The sequence below is a fragment of the Petaurus breviceps genome, unplaced genomic scaffold, assembly GCF_028583685.1.
Source record: "Petaurus breviceps papuanus isolate PSGF00001 unplaced genomic scaffold, PetGlider_PUasm1.0 207, whole genome shotgun sequence".
Taxonomy (NCBI): domain Eukaryota; kingdom Metazoa; phylum Chordata; class Mammalia; order Diprotodontia; family Petauridae; genus Petaurus; species Petaurus breviceps.
Genome location: NW_027185850.1, coordinates 31,121,398 through 31,130,400, shown reverse-complemented (window position 1 = coordinate 31,130,400; position 9,003 = coordinate 31,121,398).

Here is a 9,003-nt window from a genome sequence, read left to right as displayed (position 1 = left end):
AGAAGAAGAAGAAGAAGAAGAAGAAGAAGAAGAAGAAGAAGAAGAAGAAGAAGAAGAAGAAGAAGAAGAAGAAGAAGAAGAAGAAGAAGAAGGAGAAGAAGAAGAAGAAGGAGGAGGAGGAGGAGGAGGAGGAGGAGGAGGAGGAGAAGGAGAAGGAGAAGGAGAAGGAGAAGGAGAAGGAGAAGGAGAAAAGAAGAAGAGGAGAGGGGAGGCTAGGTGGTACAGTGAATAGAACACTGGCCCTGGAGTCAGGAGGACCTGAGTTCAAATCCAGCCTCAGACACTTAACACACACAAAAAACTAGCCGTGTGACTCGGCAAGTCACTTAACCCCAATTGCCCTTCAAAAAGCAAAATAAAAAATAAAGAAGAGGAGGAGGAGGAAGAAAGGAAGGAAGAAAAGAAGAAAGGAAGGAAGAAAAGAAGGGAGGAAGGAAGGAAGGAAGGAAGGAAGGAAGGAAGGAAGGAAGGAAGGAAGGAAGGAAGGAAGGAAGGAAGGAAGGAGTAGTTCCTGCCCTCAAGGAGTTTATATTCTATGGGCAAGGGATATAGATGTGCATTATTATAAGTAAATACAAGGTGATTTGAGGGAGGAGAGGACAGGTCTAAGATGAAGGGCAATTGGTTAACAATAGAAAAGGGTTTCCAGAATACACAATGAAAGGATATAGGGGCACCAGAGCTATGGACTTGCCATGGATTGGGAGGAAGGAGCAGGAAGAGGTGGCCAGCAACTGGTGTTGGGCAGACTAAAAAGGAATCATGAGGGTTCTGAGTGAAGCATAGTGGATTGCAAGGGCAATGTTTTTGTGATTAGTCTGACCTGAGAGTCACAGCAAGGGTTGGTGGAATCCTGGGGCTAAGCTGCTTAGAGAGGGAATAAGACGACATTAACAGTGCATCTCCAGCCAAAGTCTTATGCTCCAGACCTGTATGGATACTTAGCCATGCTCTCCAGTATTGCATACACCTTCTCTCATGCCTCCAGAAGCACTGGGCCAACAGAGAGGAGATAGACTCCAACCTTTCCTAGGAGTTTCAGACCCTCTGCTGCTATTCTCTTTCAGCAACTTCTCCTCCTTTAAAGCTCATTCCATCTACCTCAACCCCAGCAATGGAGCTCACAGCCTCTACTCAAATGCTGACCCATTCCATGGGTCAGAGGCAAAGTAGCATAGTGCAAAGATTGCTGGCCTTGGATTCAGAGGAATTCACTTTGAATCCTGACTCTCACTATTGCTAGGTGTGCAAGGATGGATAAGAAGCATTTATTAAGTGTGTTAGACACTGTGCTAAGGGTTAGGAATACAAAGAAATGCACCAATACTAGTCTCTGCTCCCAAGGACCTCACAGAGCAGATGGAAGATGATCTTAGAAGAAAAGGCACCAGCAACTAACTATCCAGCCTTCTGTAGTGGGTAGAATTTAAATTGAGTCTTAAGGAAAGCCAGAGAGACTGAGAAGCAGAAACAAGGAAAGAGAGTAGTACAGGTGTGGGGTACAGCCAGCACAAAAGCCAAAGTCATAGGGTCCAGAGGCAGAGTGTGCAAGGAATGGCAAGGAGACCACTGAGTGGGTGGAAGAGAATGGGTTATAAGCAGACTGGAAAGGTAGGAAGGGGCCAAATTGTGGCAGGCTTTAAGTGCCCCACAGAGGGCTTTGTATTTGACCATGGGGATAATCAGAAACCACTGGAGCTTCTTTTTTTTTTTTTTTTAAAGCAATCGGGGTTAAGTAACTTGCTCAAGGTTACACAGCCAGTTATTTCTGGGTGTGGTGCTGAGTATCTGAGCCCGGATTTGATCCAGGTCATCCCGACACTGGAAACGGTGCTCTTACTCGCTGAGCCACCTGGCCGCCCCTAAGCAATTGGGGTTAAGTAACTTGCTCAAGGTTACACGGCCAGGTGTTTCTGGGTGGGTGCTAAGTGTCTGAGCCCGGGATTCGATCTCCAGGTCTTCTCAACACTGGAGCCGGTGCCCTTACTCACTGTGCTATCTGGCTGCCCCAACCACTGGAGCTTCTTAAGGAGGGTGGTTGACATGGTCAGACCCAACTGCATTTTGGGAAAATCACTTTGACTGCTCTTTCTGGAGGAGGGATTGGAGTAGGGAAAGACTTGAGGTAGGGCAATCAATTAGGAAGCCATTGAAATAGACCAGGTGGAGGGTTTTTAACCACAGTGACTGAAGACCCAGAAAGGAAAATTCTGAAGCCTGTGGCATTGTCAAATGGTTCAACCATCAGAAAGTTATCGGATTTTATCAGTAGAAACCACATTAGAGAAGATGTGTTAACATCTGTCTTCTTGTTGTACCCTAAGGACCTTTCCAGATGACTCTCCAGATGAAGCCTTCCCCATACGTTGTCTCCCCCACTAGAATGTGAGCAAGGCCTGTCCTGCTTTTCTATTTGTATCCCTAGTATTTAGCACAGTACTTTGTACACAGGAAGTGCTTAATAAGGGCTTTATTCATTTATTCTAGCATTATGTATTTTTAAGCTTTATTAAAATAATTTAATTGGATTTTATGATTCACAAGTGTCTACTGCATTTTTCTTTTAAAAACAAATGTATCATTTTAATTTAATAGTAAGTTAGTTTATTTGGGTTTTTTAATATGCATTTATAATCTGTCCCTCTCACTTCCTTCCCTTCCCCCATTCTTGTTCCCCAGGATGTTAATAATAGTCTAGCTGATATACCCAGTCTGGATTCCTGTACTCCCAGATGGTGTGGCTCACACTCCCAGCCCAGATCAAAGACTCCATTCCCTCACCTAGGATGGAAAAGAACAGAAGAAAAGACCAAAGACAGGGCCTGCCTTTTGGGGGCTATATGGCCTGGTGGGGGTGGGGGAGGAACACCCTACAGCATGGTTGTCTCATAGGAAGCTATTAATGAAGGAGTCACCTCACTTCCTTAGATTCCCAAAAGTCACCAAAAGCCCCCCAAACAGAGCTGCCTCAAGCCCTTTTGAGGATATACAGCTGATAGAAAAAGGCTCCTCCCAATCAAGTAGTGGGAGGCTAATGCAGAAACAGTTACAGAGTGTCCACATATGTTCCTAGCCTTGGCATTTTCTCAGAAGCAACTATTGAAGTGTACTCCCTGTGGACAATGCCAATTCAGCAAACTGATGTCGTCCCCCATTACACATGCCAAGGCTAACAAATCAAACTCCCACATTGACCATGAACAAAAATGTCTGCTTCTTTCTGCATAAATTCATACCCTTCTCTGGCAGGAGGTGAGCAGCATGTGCTGGCTTGAGTCTTCTGGACTCTTAGTTTATCATTGTACTAATCAAGAGTTCTAAAGAAAGTCTTTTGAAGTTGTTTTTCTCTATAATGCTGTTGTTACTGTATAAATTATTCTCCTAACTTCAATCTGTATCAGTTTCCCTAAAACTATTCATTTCATCATGTATTATTGTACAAAAATCCATTAGAGTCATGCACCATAATTTGTTTGGCCACTCCCCAGTAGGAGGATGCCCTCTTCATTTCCAGCTTTTGTCTACTGTGAAACAGTAGTCCTAGAAATACTTTTTCTACTTTCTTTAATTTCTTTGGAGCATTAGGCTTAGTTATGTTATAGCTGGGTCAGATGTATGTACAGTTTGGTTAATTTGGGGGCATAGTTCAAGATTGTTTTCCAGAGTCGGCTGAACCAATTCAGAGTTCCACCAACAGTGAACTAGAAGCCTGTCTTCCCACAGCTGCTCCAGCATTTGTCATTTTCTTCTTTGATTATCTTTGCTCATCATCTGGTGGGTGAGAGGAAGAAATCTAAAATTCCTTTAACTTGCATTTCTCTAATTCTTAGTGGTTTAGAGCATTTTATATAGTTGTTAATAGTTCAAATTTCTTCCTTTGAAAACTGCCTGTTCATATGCCTTGTTCATTTGTCTATGAGGGAATGATGATGCCCACCAGCTAGGTGGCACAGTAGTTACAGAACTGAGCCTGGTTGTCAAGAAGACCCGAATTGAAAATTTATCTCAGACACTTAATATGTGACCCTAGGCAAATTACTGCCTCAGTTTTCTCAATTACAAAATGGGAGTAACAACTCCTATGTCCCCCTATGTTGTGAGCATCAAATGAGATAATGCCTGTAAAGCATTGAAACAGTTTCAGGCGCTTAATAAATGTTAACTTCCTGCCTTGCACCACTTTTTCCATGACTACATTAGTCTTCATCTTATGTACTTCTATTATGTACTAGTGATTTCCTCCCCTTCCTCCTCCTTTCTTCCTTTCTATAGTTTCCTATCACTCCTATTTTTATCCTCCAAGACTCTTAAAACAGAACAAAATGGCCCATAGGCCCTCTGTCATTTTACCTCTCTCTATGACCCTTAAAGATATTACAATTCTGAGAAGATATTTATTTCTTCTCTTCCTAAATAAACAAATGCACACTTTTCTGTATTTCTCTTTGTGCCTGCATTTCTACTTTACTTCTGCCATTTTTGTCAGGAAGAGAAAGCAGGAATGCTTAGAAATCTTTTCATTAAAGGTCCATTTTTCCCCCTGTGAAAACTCAGTTTTGCCAGACAGAATGTCCTTGGTTGTAAGCTGTTTATTTTAATCTTTTATTTTTTTCTAATTATATGTAAGAAATAATTTTTAACATTAGTTTTTTTTTTAATTTTGAGTTCCAAATTCTCTCCTACACTTCATTCCCTCCCCCTCATTGAGAAGGTAAGCAATTTGATATGTCATACAGGTACAGTCATGCAAAAACATATTTCCACATTAGTCATGATGTGAAAGAAAGGACAACCTCCCCCTACCCCCCCCCCATAAAAACACCAAGAAAAATAAAGTTTTGAAAAGCATGCTTCGATCTGCATTCAGACTCTATCAGTTCTTTCTCTGGAGGTGGACAGCATTTTTCATCATAAGTCCTTCCGGATCATCTTAGATCATTGTATTGCTGAGAATAGGTAAGTCATTCCCAACTCTTCATCATACAATATTGTTGTTATTATGTACAATGTTCTCCTGGATCTACTCACTTCACTTTGTATCAGTTTGTGTTGTCTTTCCAGGTTTTTCTGAAAATTTTTTACCCCTCCCCAAGACAGTAAGCAATCTGATATAAACCACATATTCTATAGTTAAGTGGAATTTCTTTATATCTCTTCTTGCTGGACTTTCTTGGTAGAAATATAGATTTGCTGATGATTTGTGAGGGTTTACTTCATATCCTACCACTTTGCTAAAGTTGTTAATTATTTCAGCTGTTTTTTTAGTTGATTCTCTAAGCATACCATCATATCATCTTCAAAGAGTGATAGTTTCATTTCCTCATTGCCTATTACAATTCCTTCAATTTCCCTTTCTCCTTTGATTGATTTAGCTAACATTTCTTGTACAATATTGAATAATAGCAGTGATAATGGGCATCTTTGCTTCACCCCTGATCTTATTGGGAAGACTTCTATCTTATCCCCATTACAGATAATATTTGATCTTGGTTTTAGATAGATTCTACTTATCACTTTAAGAAAGGTTCCATTGATTCCTATGCTTTCTAGTTTGTTTGTTAAATAGGAATGCGTGTTGTATTTTATCAAAGGCTTTTTCTGCATCTATTAAGATAATTTCTGTTAGTTTTGTTATTGATAAGGTCAATTATGCTAATAGTTTTCCTAATATTGAACTAGCTCTGCATTCCTAGTATAAATCCTACTTGGTCATAGTACATGATCTTCGTGATCCATGGTTGTTTATTTTGTATAAATATTCATTAGGGAAATTGGTCTCTAATTTTATTTTTCTGCTTTTGTTCTTCCTGATTTAGGTATCAATACCATATTTGTGTCATAAAAGGAATTTGGTGGAATTCCTTCTTGGTTCATTTTTCCAAATAGTTCATGTAGTATTGGAATTAACTGCTATTCAAATGTTTGGCAGAATTCACTTATGACTCCATCTGATCCTGGGTATTTTTTTCTTAGGGAGCTCATTGATGGCTTGTTCAATTTCACCTTCTAATATAGGGGTTATTTAAGTATTCTATTTCCTCTTCTGTTAATCTGGAAGATTTATATTTTGGTAAACATTTTTCTATTTCATTTAGATTGTTAGATTTATTGGCATATAATTGGGCAAATTAGGTCCTAACAGTTGTTTTAATTTCATTTTCATTGGTGGTGAATTTGCCCTTAAATTTTGATAATGCTAATTTGATTTTCTTCTTTCTTTTTAAAAATAAAATTAACTGATGGTTTATTTTTTTCATAAAATTTCTAATTTTATTTATTAGTTCATTAGTCTTCTTACTTTCAATTTCATTAATCTCTCCTTCGATTTTCAGGATTTTCAATTTGGTGTTTAATTGGGGATTTTTAATTTGTTCTTTTTCTAGCTTTTTAAAGTTTCATGTCCAATTCATTGATCTTTTTCTTTATTTTGTTGATGTTAGTGTTTAGAGATATAAAATTTCCCCTAAGTACTACTTTGCTTGCAGCCCATAAATTTTGGTATGTTGTCTCACTGTCATCATTCTCTGTAATGAAATTATTGTTTCTATGATTTGTTCTTTGACCTATTCATTCCTTAAGATTAGATTATTTAGTTTCCAATTGATTTTTAATCTGTTTCTACACCTCTTCATTAAATGCAATTTTCATTGCATTATGATCTGAAAAAGATGTATTTAATATTTCCTCCTTTCTGCATTTGGTTGTGAGATTTGTATGCCCTAACACAGGGTTAATTTTTGTGAAGGTGCCATGTACCACTGAGAAAAAGATAAATATATTTTTTCTATTCCCATTCAATTTTCTCCAGAGTCTGTCATATCTAACTTTTCTAAAATTTTACTCATTTCTTTAACTTCTTTCTTGCTTACTTTTTGGTTAGATTTGTCTAGCTCTGAAAGAGGAAGGTTGAGGTTTCCCACTGGTATAGTTTTACTGTCTATTTACTCCTGTAACTCAATTAAATTTTCCTTGAAGAATTTTGGTTTTATACCATTTGGTACAATATGTTTAGTATTGATATTCCTCCGTTTTCTATGGTACCTCTTAACAAAATGTAGTTTTTCAAATTATCTCTTTTAATTAGGTCTATTTTTGCTTTTGCTTTGTCTGAGATTATGATTGCTACCCTCTGCCTTTTTTTTAAACTAGAGTTGAAGCATAATAGATTCTACTTCAACCCTTACTTTTTCTCTCTGTGTTTCTCTGCTTCAAGTGTGTTTCTTGTAAATAACATATAGCAGGACTCTGGTTTTTAATCCATTCTGCTATATATTCCATCTTATGGGTGAATTCATTCTATTCACATTCACAGTTATGAGTACTGTGTATTTCCCTCCATCCTCATTACCCACCACCCCATTTATACTTCTCTCTCTCTTCTTTCACCTGGTTAAAAGTGTTTTGCTTCTGACTACCGCCTCCCCCAATTTACCCTCCCTTCTATCAGCCTCTTCCCTTTCTCCCCCCCCCCACTTCCTTGTAGGTTAAGACAAATTTCTATACCCAAGGGAGAGTGTATATTATTCTCTCTTTGAGCCAATTCTGATGAGAGTATCAAGGATAAAACATTTTACACCACACCCTGCCATTTCCACCTCCATTGTAAAAGCTCTTTTGCACCTCTTTTTATGTGAGATAATTTACCCCATTCTACCTCTCCCTTCCCTCTCTGAGAGCACTCCTCTTCCTCACACCTTAATTTTTTTTTTATATCATCCCAACATAATCAACTCATACCCATACTCTCTGTCTAGGAATAATCCTACTAACTGTTCTAATCGTGACAAGTTACAAGGAGTTACAACTATCATCTTCCAATGTAGGAATGTATAAAGTTTAACATTATTGAAACCCGTATTTCTCTTTTCTGCTTACTTTCTTATGTTTCTGGTGAATCTTTCGTTTGAAAATAAAAGTTTCTATTCAGCTTTGGTTTTCTCATCAGGAATGCTTGGAAGCCCTCACTTTCATTAACTATCAATTCCTTCCCCTGAAGGATTATGCTCAGTTTCACTGGGTAGGCGACTCTGGGCTGCCTCTACCCAAAGCGGTCCTGCAGCCCCCAGAGGAAGTCTTCCAGCACTGGCGGGAAGGGTCACTCCCAGAGCTGCTTCTTCCCCTTCCATATGGGGACAGGTTGGAGGGGCTCGCTGCCGGCCAACCTGGCTCTTTGCCAGGTTCTGCCCCGCTCCCACCTCCTGCTGTGGACGAGGCAGCGAGCATGCATGCATCAGATGCCCGAACGACGGGGAAACTGAGTCCAGACCATCTTTTGTTGGCACCGGCGGCAAGAAGGAGAGCTGCCAGGAGGAGGCAGAGGCCAGAGGGAGGTGGGTTGGGGCCGGTGGGGGAGGGGGCCCGAGGGTCGTGATCCTCGCCCTTGGCCCCTCCCACCCACCTCCGTTCTCCCCGTCTCTGCCCTGCCCCTCCCCTCTTTTCTCCTCTGGCCCCTCCCTTGGCCTCGCCCCAGGTTCGTCTTCCACTTCTCTCTACTGGATCCGTTCGGGCTCCTCCTTCTTTCACTCCCCAGCATCCTTCCGGGCCCGCCCCCAGCTCGTGGCCTAGCCCCACCCCTTCAATCCAGCCTCAGCCACACGCGCCCGCCCTCTGGACTCCATTTCCCAGGATCCACCGCGGTGGGGTCCTGGAGAGGTGGGGACGTCCTTCCGGATGCCTGTGCGGAAGGCATCCTCGGCCACGGCGCCGCACAGCCACCCCTAAGCGCGAGGACCCCGGGCCTCCCTCCTCCGGGGCGCCCGCCCGGCCGGCCTGGCCGAGAGTCCAAAAGGACGCGGGAGGGAGGGCGGGAGGGGGCGGACGGACGGAGGGCCGGGGAGGGGCGGAGGGAGCGGAGCGCAGCTCAGCAGGCCGTGGGGGGCGGCGGGCGCGGACCCCGAGGAGCAGCGGCCCGGCCGAGGGGAGGCGGCAGCCCGGAGGGCAGCCCAGGGGAGGAGGCGGCGGCGGCGGAGGAGGAGGAGGCTCCCCGGCCCTGGCCCCCTCCCC